The following is a 12,969-nucleotide window of genomic DNA, read 5'->3' on the forward strand; positions in this document are numbered from 1 at the left end:
AATACTTACCTGTAAAATAAACCCTAATATAGCTACAATATAAATAATAATTACACTGTAGCTATTTTAGGATTTATTTTACAGGCAACTTTGTATTTATTTTAACCAGGTATAATAGCTATTAAATAGTTAATTACTATTTAATAGCTACCTAGTTAAAATAATTACAAAATTACCAGTAAAATAAATCCTAACCTAAGTTACAATTAAACCTAACACTACACTATCAATAAATTAATTAAATAAACTACCTACAATTATCTACAATTAAATCAACTAAACTAAATTACAAAAAAACAAACACTAAATTACAAAAAAAAACAAACACTAAATTACAAAAAATAAAAAAAAGATTACAAGAATTTTAAACTAATTACACCTACTCTAAGCCCCCTAAAAAAAATAACAAAGCCCCCCAAAATAAAAAAATGCCCTACCCTATTCTAAAATAAAAAGTTTACAGCTCTTTTACCTTACCAGCCCTTAAAAGGGCCTTTGCGGGGCATGCCCCAAAGAAAACAGCTCTTTTTCCTTCTAAAAAAACATACAATACCCCCCCAACATTACAACCCACCACCCACATACCCCTAATCTAACCCAAACCCCCCTTAAAAAACCTAACACTAAGCCCCTGAAGATCTCCCTACCTTATCTTCACCACTCCGGGTATCACCGATCTGTCCAGAAGAGGCTCCGAAGTCTTCATCCTATCCGGCAAGAAGAGGACATCCGGACCGGCAAACATCTTCATCCAAGCGGCATCTTCTATCTTCATCTATCCGATGAGGAGCGGCTTCATCTTCAAGACCTCCGGCGCGGAACATCCTCTTCTCCCGACAACTAGACGACGAATGAAGGTTCCTTTAAGGGACGTCATCCAAGATGGCGTCCCTCGAATTCCAATTGGCTGATAGGATTCTATCAGCCAATCGGAATTAAGGTAGGAAAAATCTGATTGGCTGATTGAATCAGCCAATCAGATTCAAGTTCAATCCGATTGGCTGATCCAATCAGCCAATCAGATTGAGCTCGCATTCTATTGGCTGTTCCAATAGAACAAACAAACCACAGTATCAAAAGTAAAAAAAAATTGAATTACACCTTATCTAATAGTTCTATCAAAATAAAAAAAGTCCCCCCAAAATAAAAAAAAAATAATAGCCTACAATAAACTACCAATGACCCTTAAAAGGGCCTTTTGCGGAGCATTGCTATAAAGAAATCAGCTCTTTTACCTGTAAAAAAAAAATACAAACACCCCCAACAGTAAAACCCACCACCCAACCAACCAACCCCCCCAAATAAAAAACCCTATCTAAAAAACCTAAGCTCCCCATTGCCCTGAAAAGGGCATTTCTATGGGTATTGCCCTTAAAAGGGCATTTAGCTCTTTTACATGCCCAGACCCTACTCTAAAAATAAAACCCACCCAAAAAACCCTTAAATAAACCTAACACTAACCCCCGATGATCCACTTACAGTTTTTGAAGTTCTGCTTGAAGGATCCATCCAGCCGGCAAGAAGTCTTCATCCAGGCTGCAAGAAGTCTTCATCCGGGGGGCCTCTTCCATCTTTATCCAGCCGGCGAAGTCTTCATCCATAGAGCCTTCTATCTTCATCCATCCGGCGTGGATTGGGTCCATCCTGAAGACATCCGGCATGGAGCAGGTCCATCCTGAAGACATCCGGCGAGGAGCTCCTCTTCAATACGGTCTCCACCGTAAACTGGATCTTGAATGCAAGTGACGTCATCCAAGATGGCATCCCTTGCATTCCTATTGGCTGAAAGGTTCCAATCAGCCAATAGGATTAGAGCCACTAAAATCCTATTGGCTGTTCCAATCAGCCAATAGGATTTGAGCAGCTCTCATCCTATTGGCTGTGGACTTTTATTTTATATATAAATATATATATATATATATATATATATATATATTTTTTTTTATATATATATTTATACCTAAACCTATATATCTATTCTATTTTACATTTATATTATCCAATATATATATAGAAATATATATTCAATAATAAAAAGTACATTATTTACTTTGTGAAGAACATAGGATTGTAAAATATGTGTAACGTGCATCTGGGCTCACGATTTTAGTCTAAAGCAGTTGGGTTAGCCCACATGAAGAATTGCTAACTTCAATGCATGTTATTGAAATATTAAATATAAAATACTAAACAATATTATTAAAAATTATTAAATATTATTATACATACTGTAAAAAATATTTTTTACAGTATATATAATATTTTTTCAAAATTAATATTAATATTTTTTTTAATATTTTATATGTAATATTTCAAGAATGCGCATTGAAGTTAAAAATTCTTCATTTGCGCTAACCCAACCGCTTTAGACCTAAATCACGAACCCTGATGCGCTTTATGCATATTTTACATTCCTATGTTCTTCAAATAGTAAATATTGTACTTTTTATTATTAAATATATATTTCTATATATAGCGGATAATGTTAATTTAAAATAGATATCTATACCTATATACTGTATCTATATAAATAGGTATATATAGATATATATTTAAATATGCATTTACCATAAAAAGTACATTATTCTGTAATTGAAGAACATTGGAATGTGGAATATGTACAGTACATATACAGTAAAACACACATATTTAAATACATAACACGTCTATACATATATATATACACATACATACATGCACATATTTAGGCATGTCTATGTATTCATATATATGTTAAAGCCCTTTGCAGCTCTTTTTTTTTCTATGAGCCCTTATAACGATTTTTTAAAAATATTTATTACCAGCTAGTGTTTATATGAGTAACTGTATTTTTAAGTGTATGTATGTTGTGTTTTAATGCAACTTTTTTTTCTTCCCCTACCCTTTACCCTTAGGTGTAGATTTACTATAAGCGAAGCGGACATGACGCTCGACATAGCTAAATGCTGACAGCCAATCGGCCGCTAGCAGGGGCTGTCAATCATCCTGATCGTATTCAATCGGAATGATTTCAATCCGCCACCTAAAAGGTGGCGGACAGGTTAAGGAACAGTGGTCTAATGAGCCTGAAATGATGGGACTCCAAAGCAGCATTCGCTGTTTCATAAATGGAGCCCAAACTCTCAAGTAATGCTAACCTGACAAGTGTAAATCACAAACGTGCTTACTTACTTATGCGCGGTATTTCAGTTACTTGCAAAAAGCCGATATCGCTTGCGCACAACAGTCACACTTGTACTTAGTACATAATAATAATGTGCATTGTTTTACCCTGTACAGTATGTAGCAAATAAAACAAAGCAACCTAAGTGCGTCTACTCATCACAAATAGCTACACAGACTACCAAATAAATTGTAATACCTCATATTAATTCAAAATAATAGCTAAAAATATAACAAAAAAACTTTTCCCTGGGGAACAGATCTAATTAAAACTAAAAACACCTCCTAAAACGTACACAAGTCCATATAAAAATATATGGCTAATTTACAAGTGGCACTCTATTTAGCGCTCCCGCTAGAGCATAAACTTCACTAAAAGTAATCCTTTTGCACGCATGAGTTACCGCACATATTACAAGTTGAAAGTAAAAGTTAAGTACACCTGGCATCTGCTAACTTGAAGACTTCTGATATTGTGACTGCACTAACTTATTCTCCCCATGGACTTCAATGGAGAGCATAGAAGAAAAAAAACTAACACTTACCGCTTGTGCTCTAACTCAACATGACTTATTAATATTTCACATTCCAAAGCTATTTTTATTGTAAATACATATTTCTATATACCTACGCATATATATTATCTATTCCTATATATATATATATATATATATATATATATATATATATATATATATATATATATATATATATATATATATTGGGGCAAAAAAGTATTTAGTCAGCCACCAATTGTGCAAATTAAGAAGATGAGAGAGGCCTGTAATTTTCATTATATGTATACCTCAACTATGAGAGACAAAATGTGGAAACAAATCCAGACAATCACATTGTCTGATTCGGAAAGAATTTATTTGCATATTATGGTGGAGAATAAGTATTTGGTCACATACAAACAAGCAAGATTTCTGGCTCTCACAGACCTGTATCTTCTTCTTTAAGAGGCTCCTCTGTCCTCCACTCATTACCTGTATTAATGGCACCTGTTTGAACTTGTTATCAGTATAAAAGAAAACCTATCCACAACCTCAAACAATCACACTCCAAACTCCACTATGGTGAAGACCAAAGAGCTGTCACCAGGACACCAGAAACTACATTGTAGACCTGCACCAGGCTGGGAAGACTGAATCTGCAATAGGCAAGCAGCTTGGTGTGAAGAAATCAACTGTGGGAGCAATAATTAGAAAATGGAAGACATACAAGACCACTTATAATCTCCCTTGATCTGGGGCTCCACGCAAGATCTCACCCTGTGGGGTCAAAATGATCACAAGAACGGTGAGCAAACATCCCAGAACCACATGGGGGGCCTAGTGAATGACCTGCAGAGAGCTGGGACCAACGTAACAAAGGCTACCATCAGTAACACACTATGCCGCCAGGGACTCAGATCCTGCAGTGCCAGACGTGTCCCCCTGCTTAAGCCAGTACATGTCCGGGCCTGTCTGAAGTATGCTAGAGAGCATTTGGATGATCCAGAAGCGGATTTGGAGAATGTCATATGGTCAGATGAAACCAAGTAGAACTGTTTGGTAGAAACACAACTCGTCGTGTTTGGAGGAGAGAGAATGCTGAGTTGCAACCAAAGAACACCATACCTACTGTGAAGCATGGGGGTGACAACATCATGCTTTGGGGCTGTTTCTCTGCAAAGGGAACAGGACGACTGATCCGAGTACATGAAAGAATGAATGGGGCCATGTATCGTGAGATTTTGAGTGCAAACCTCCTTCCATCATCAAGGGCATTGAAGATGAAACGTGGCTGGGTCTTTCAGCATGATAATAATCCCAAACACACTGCCCGGGCAACGAAGGAGTGGCTTCGTAAGAAGCATTTCAAGGTCCTGGAGTGGCCTAGCCAGTCTCCAGATCTCAATCCCATATAAAACCTTTGGAGGGAATTGAAAGTCTGTATTGCCCAGCGACAGCCCCAAAACATCACTGCTCTAGAGGAGATCTGCATGCAGGAATGGGCCAACATACCAGCAACAGTGTGTGACAACCTTGTGAAGACTTACAGAAAATGTTTGACCTCTGTCATTGACAACAAAGGATATATAACAAAGTATTGAGATGCACTTTTGATATTGACCAAATAGTTATTTTCCACCATAATTTGCAAATAAATTCTTTCCAAATCAGACAATGTGATTGTCTGGATTTGTTTCAACATTTTATCTCTCATAGTTGAGGTATACCTATGATGAAAATTACAGGCCTCTCTCTTCTTAAGTGGGAGAACTTGCACAATTGGTGGCTGACTAAATACTTTTTTGCCCCACTGTATATATATATATATATATATATATATATATATATATATATATATATATATATAGAGTTGAGTTTCAGAGTTCAGCGCACATAGAATGGAGAAAAACAAAAACAAAACCAAATTATGGTGCAATATGTCAGTACTAGGCAATCAAAAACTAAACGTGAGATTTAAATGTGCTCACCTTGTTTAACCTCAAACATGTGAGGTATGTTGGAAGCATGGACAGATCAGGTCAGGGACAGAAATAGGTGAGCACATGAAATATAGTATATTTCTCTAAATCCGGTAGTGAGTTTTTTTCTTATCAGGGCTGGTGCAAAAACAGCTAGCTGATAAAAAATAGTGATATTGTGGTATAGGATGTTGTAAGTACAGCTGAAGGTAAATTCCTTGCGGTGGTTTTGAGCTCTGAAAGGCTCCCAGAGTTCAGGTGGATAAGTTGGTGTTTATGATGGAAAACCGTAATTAATAGTTACATGAACTGCTGTAAATACAGCTAGATGATGATTCCTTGTGGTTTTTTGAGCTCTAGATAGCTCACAATATCCGGATGGACGTGGATTCTTAAGCCTGTCAGTGACAGGTACCCTCTGATGAAGTGAATGTAATTCACGAAACGCGTAAGGGCACGCCCACTTCTGACGTCACTTCCTGTCCAGGGAGACCAAGCTTCAAACACTTCAGCAACGGACCCTGTCACTGACAGGCTTAAGAATCCACATCCATCCGGATATTGTGAGCTATCTAGAGCTCAAAAAACCACAAGGAATCATCATCTAGCTGTATTTACAGCAGTTCATGTAACTATTAATTATGGTTTTCCATCATAAACACCAACTTATCCACCTGAACTCTGGGAGCCTTTCAGAGCTCAAAACCACCGCAAGGAATTTACCTTCAGCTGTACTTACAGCATCCTATACCACAATATCACTAATTTTTATCAGCTAGCTGTTTTTGCACCAGCCCTGATAAGAAAAAAACTCACTACCGGATTTAGAGAAATATACTATATTTCATCTGCTCACCTATTTCTGTCCCTGATCTGGACTATTATCAAAGAGGATTTCTGTTTATCATTTTTTATTGGACATTGGAAAATAACATAATTTATGCTTACCTGATAAATTCCTTTCTTCTGTAGTGTGATCAGTCCACGGGTCATCATTACTTCTGGGATATTAACTGCTCCCCTACAGGAAGTGCAAGAGGATTCACCCAGCAGAGCTGCATATAGCTCCTCCCCTCTACGTCACTCCCAGTCATTCGACCAAGGACCAACGAGAAAGGAAAAGCCAAGGGTGAAGTGGTGACTGGAGTATAAATTAAAAAATATTTACCTGCCTTAAAAACAGGGCGGGCCGTGGACTGATCACACTACAGAAGAAGGAATTTATCAGGTAAGCATAAATTATGTTTTCTTCTGTTAAGTGTGATCAGTCCACGGGTCATCATTACTTCTGGGATACCAATACCAAAGCAAAAGTACACGGATGACGGGAGGGATAGGCAGACTCTTTATACAGAAGGAACCACTGCCTGAAGAACCTTTCTCCCAAAAATAGCCTCCGATGAAGCAAAGGTGTCAAATTTGTAAAATTTGGAAAAAGTATGAAGCGAAGACCAAGTTGCAGCCTTGCAAATCTGTTCAACAGAGGCCTCATTCTTGAAGGCCCAAGTGGAAGCCACAGCTCTAGTAGAATGAGCTGTAATTCTTTCAGGGGGCTGCTGTCCAGCAGTCTCATAAGCTAAACGAATTATGCTACGAAGCCAAAAAGAAAGAGAGGTAGCGGAAGCTTTTTGACCTCTCCTCTGCCCAGAGTAAATGACAAACAGAGAAGACGTTTGTCGGAATTCCTTAGTTGCCTGCAAGTAAAATTTTAGAGCCCGGACTACATCCAGGTTGTGCAGTAGACGTTCCTTCTTTGAAGAAGGATTTGGGCATAAAGAAGGAACAACAATCTCTTGATTGATATTCCTGTTAGTAACTACCTTAGGTAAGAACCCAGGTTTAGTACGCAGGACTACCTTATCCGAATGAAAAATCAAATAAGGAGAATCACAATGTAAGGCTGATAATTCAGAGACTCTTCGAGCCGAGGAAATAGCCATTAAAAATAGAACTTTCCAAGATAACAACTTTATATCAATGGAATGAAGGGGTTCAAACGGAACGCCCTGTAAAACATTAAGAACAAGGTTTAAACTCCATGGTGGAGCAACAATTTTAAACACAGGCTTAATCCTGGCCAAAGCCTGACAAAAAGCCTGGACGTCAGGAACTTCTGACAGACGTTTGTGTAACAGAATGGACAGAGCTGAGATCTGTCCCTTTAATGAACTAGCAGATAAACCCTTTTCTAAACCTTCTTGTAGAAAGACAATATCCTAGGAATCCTAACCTTACTCCAAGAGTAACCTTTGGATTCACACCAATGTAGGTATTTACGCCATATCTTATGGTAAATCTTTCTGGTAACAGGTTTCCTAGTCTGTATTAAAGTACTAATAACTGACTCAGAAAACCCACGTCTTGATAAAATTAAGCGTTCAATTTCCAAGCAGTCAGCTTCAGAGAAGTTAGATTTTGATGTTTGAAGGGACCCTGTATCAGAAGGTCCTGTTTCAGAGGTAGAGACCAAGGCGGACAGGATGACATGTCCACCAGGTCTGCATACCAAGTCCTGCGTGGCCACGCAGGTGCTATTAGAATCACTGATGCTCTCTCTTGTTTGATTCTGGCTATCAATCGAGGAAGCAACGGGAAGGGTGGAAACACGTAAGCCATCCTGAAGTCCCAAGGTGCTGTCAGAGCATCTATCAGGACTGCTCCTGGATCCCTGGATCTGGACCCGTAACGAGGAAGCTTGGCGTTCTGTCGAGACGCCATGAGATCTATCTCTGGTTTGCCCCAACGTCGAAGTATTTGGGCAAAGACCTCCGGATGAAGTTCCCACTCCCCCGGATGAAAAGTCTGACGACTTAAGAAATCCGCCTCCCAGTTCTCCACTCCCGGGATGTGGATTGCTGACAGGTGGCAAGAGTGAGACTCTGCCCAGCGAATTATCTTTGATACTTCCATCATAGCTAGGGAGCTTCTTGTCCCTCCCTGATGGTTGATGTAAGCTACAGTCGTGATGTTGTCCGACTGAAACCTGATGAACCCCCGAGTTGTCAACTGGGGCCAAGCCAGGAGGGCATTGAGAACTGCTCTCAATTCCAGAATGTTTATTGGCAGACTCTCCTCCTGACTCCATAGTCCCTGAGCCTTCAGGGAATTCCAGACGGCACCCCAACCTAGAAGGCTGGCGTCTGTTGTTACAATTGTCCAGTCTGGTCTGCTGAATGGCATCCCCCTGGACAGGTGTGGCCGAGAAAGCCACCATAGAAGAGAATTTCTGGTCTCTTGATCCAGATTCAGAGAAGGGGATAAGTCTGAGTAATCCCCATTCCACTGACCTAGCATGCACAGTTGCAGTGGTCTGAGGTGTAAGCGTGCAAAGGGTACTATGTCCATTGCCGCTACCATTAAGCCGATTACCTCCATACATTGAGCCACTGACGGGTGTTGAATGGAATGAAGAGTGCGGCAAGCACTTTGAAGTCTTGATAGCCTGTCCTCTGTCAGGTAAATCTTCATTTCTACAGAATCTATAAGAGTCCCCAGGAAGGGAACTCTTGTGAGTGGAACGAGTGAACTTTTCTTTTCGTTCACCTTCCATCCATGTGACCTTAGAAATGCCAGTACTAACTCTGTATGAGATTTGGCAGTTTGAAAGCTTGAAGCTTGTATCAGAATGTCATCTAGGTATGGAGCTACCGAGATTCCCCGCGGTCTTAGTACCGACAGAAGAGCACCCAGAACCTTTGTGAAGATTCTTGGCGCTGTAGCCAATCCGAATGGAAGAGCCACAAACTGGTAATGCCTGTCTAGGAAGGCAAACCTTAGGTACCGGTAATGATCTTTGTGAATCGGTATGTGCAGGTAAGCATCTTTTAAATCTACAGTGGTCATGTACTGACCCTCTTGGATCATAGGTAAAATTGTCCGAATAGTCTCCATCTTGAACGCTGGAACTCTTAGGAATTTGTTTAGGATCTTTAAGTCCAGGATTGGTCTGAAAGTTCCCTCTTTTTTGGGAACCACAAACAGATTTGAGTAAAACCCCTGTCCCTGTTCCGATCGTGGAACTGGATGGATTACTCCCATTAACAAGAGCTCTTGTACGCAGCGTAGAAAAGCCTCTTTCTTTGTCTGGATTGTTGACAATCTTGACAGATGAAATCTCTCTCTTGGAGGAGAGTATTTGAAGTCCAGAAGGTATCCCTGAGATATTATCTCTAGCGCCCAGGGATCCTGAACATCTCTTGCCCAAGCCTGGGCGAAGAGAGAAAGTCTGCCCCCCACTAGATCCGATCCCGGATCGGGGGCCCTCAATTCATGCTGTTTTGGGGGCAGCAGCAGGTTTCCTAGTCTGCTTGCCCTTGTTCCAGGACTGGTTAGGTTTCCAGCCTTGTCTGTAGCGAGCAACAGCTCCTTCCTGTTTTGGTGCAGAGGAAGTTGATGCTGCTCCTGCTTTGAAATTACGAAAGGAACGAAAACTAGACTGTCTAGTCTTGGCTTTGGCTTTGTCCTGAGGCAGGGCATGGCCTTTACCTCCTGTAATGTCAGCGATAATCTCTTTCAACCCGGGCCCGAATAAGGTCTGCCCTTTGAAAGGTATATTAAGCAATTTAGACTTAGAAGTAACATCAGCTGACCAGGATTTTAGCCACAGCGCCCTGCGTGCCTGAATGGCGAATCCTGAATTCTTCGCCGTAAGTTTAGTAAGATGTACTACGGCCTCCGAAATGAATGAATTAGCTAGTTTAAGGACTCTAAGCCTGTCCGTAATGTCGTCCAGAGTAGCTGAACCAATGTTCTCTTCCAGAGACTCAATCCAGAATGCCGCTGCAGCCGTGATCGGCGCAATGCATGCAAGGGGTTGCAATATAAAACCTTGTTGAACAAACATTTTCTTAAGGTAACCCTCTAACTTTTTATCCATTGGATCTGAAAAAGCACAGCTATCCTCCACCGGGATAGTGGTACGCTTAGCTAAAGTAGAAACTGCTCCCTCCACCTTAGGGACCGTTTGCCATAAGTCCCTTGTGGTGGCGTCTATTGGAAACATTTTTCTAAATATCGGAGGGGGTGAGAACGGCACACCGGGTCTATCCCACTCCTTAGTAACAATTTCAGTAAGTCTCTTAGGTATAGGAAAAACCTCAGTACTCGTCGGTACCGCAAAATATTTATCCAACCTACACATTTTCTCTGGTATTGCAACTGTGTTACAATCATTCAGAGCCGCTAACACCTCCCCTAGTAATACACGGAGGTTTTCCAGTTTAAATTTAAAATTTTAAATATCTGAATCCAGTCTGTTTGGATCAGAACCGTCACCCACAGAATGAAGTTCTCCGTCCTCATGTTCTGCCACCTGTGACGCAGTGTCTGACATGGCCCTAATATTATCAGCGCACTCTGTTCTCACCCCAGAGTGATCACGCTTACCTTTTAGTTCTGGTAATTTAGCCAAAACTTCAGTCATAACAGTAGCCATATCCTGTAATGTGATTTGTAATGGCCGCCCAGCTGTACTCGGCGCTACAATATCACGCACCTCCCTCTGAGCGGGAGATGTAGGTACTGACACGTGAGGCGAGTTAGTCGGCATAACTCTCCCCTCGTTGTTTGGTGAAATTTGTTCAATTTGTACAGATTGATTTTTATTTAAAGTAGCATCAATACAGTTAGTACATAAATTTCTATTGGGCTCCACTTTGGCATTGCAACAAATGACACAGGTATCATCTTCTGAATCAGACATGTTTAACACACTAGCAAATAAACTTGCAACTTGGAAATACAATTCAAATAGAATAATATTAAAACGTACTGTGCCTTTAAGAAGCACAGAAGATCTATGACAGTTAAAAATTAATAAATTGAAACAGTTATAGCCTCAATCCTTGTAAACAACACAACCTTAGCAAAGGTTTAATCCCATTAGCAAAGATAACAATTTCTGAAAGCAGGAAACAAATTACAGAATAAAAGTTTTTATTTCAGTCAAACTATAATTCTCACAGCTCTGCTGAGAGAAATTACCTCCCTCAAAATAAGTTTTGAAGACCCCTGAGCTCTGTAGAGATGAACCAGATCATGCAGGGAATACAATGAGTTGCTGACTGAAATATTAGATGCATAGTAAAAGCGCCCCTCCCCCACACACACAGCAGTGAGGGAGAACAGAAACTGACAGAAAAAACAGATTTAAGCAACTGCCAAGTGGAAAAATGGTGCCCAAACATTTATTCACTCAGTACCTCAGCAAATGAAAACTATTTTACATTCCAGCAAAATCGTTAAACATAATTTCTAGTTATTAAACAGCTTTATGTACTTCTTACAGTGTAATTCTAGTGAAGTACCATTCTCCCAGAATACTGAAGTGTAAAGTATACATACATGACATTATATCGGTATGGCAGGATTTTCTCATCAATTCCATTGTCAGAAAATAAAAACTGCTACATACCTCTATGCAGATTCATCTGCCCGCTGTCCCCTGATCTGAAGTTTACCTCACTCCTCAGATGGCCGAGAACAGCAATATGATCTTAACTACTCCGGCTAAAATCATAGCAAAACTCTGGTAGATTCTTCCTCAAACTCTGCCAGAGAGGTAATAACACACTCCGGTGCTATTTTAAAATAACAAACTTTTGATTGAAGATATAAAACTAAGTATAATCACCATAGTCCTCTCACACGACCTATCTAGTTGCTGGGTGCAAGAGAATGACTGGGAGTGACGTAGAGGGGAGGAGCTATATGCAGCTCTGCTGGGTGAATCCTCTTGCACTTCCTGTAGGGGAGCAGTTAATATCCCAGAAGTAATGATGACCCGTGGACTGATCACACTTAACAGAAGAAAAAAGTGTTTTTATTTTAAATTTCACTTTGTGTCCTTGCAAGCATCATTTATACACATCTCATGAGTGCTGCAATTAATATCCACAATTGATCTCATAGTATGTAAACTGAGCACTAATTGGTTTGCATACATAAAGTTTATACCATACTCCAGAGAGGAGAAGCCTTTCAAGTATAAAGAAGGGGAAAAGAAATAAACAGCAACAAGGAAAGAAATCCAGCAAAAAGAATTAAAGTGTCTCTACCTAACTCCAGAGTGGAGAAGTTTGTCTGAAATACCAACAATATTTCTACTCCAGGGATATCAAGATTTCCACCTGCTAAAAGTTTCTGCATACCAGCTGGAAACATCTTTACCACAGATAGGGATTACATCCCCTCCATGCTTCCAACATACCTCACATGTTTGAGGTTAAACGAGGTGAGCACATTTAAATCTCACGTTTGTTTTTTGATTGCCTAGTACTGACAGACTGCACCATAATTTGGTTTTGGTTTTGTTTTTCTCCATTCTATGTGCG

This window comes from Bombina bombina, chromosome 6, assembly GCF_027579735.1.
Source record: "Bombina bombina isolate aBomBom1 chromosome 6, aBomBom1.pri, whole genome shotgun sequence".
In the NCBI taxonomy this organism is placed as follows: Eukaryota; Metazoa; Chordata; class Amphibia; order Anura; family Bombinatoridae; genus Bombina; species Bombina bombina.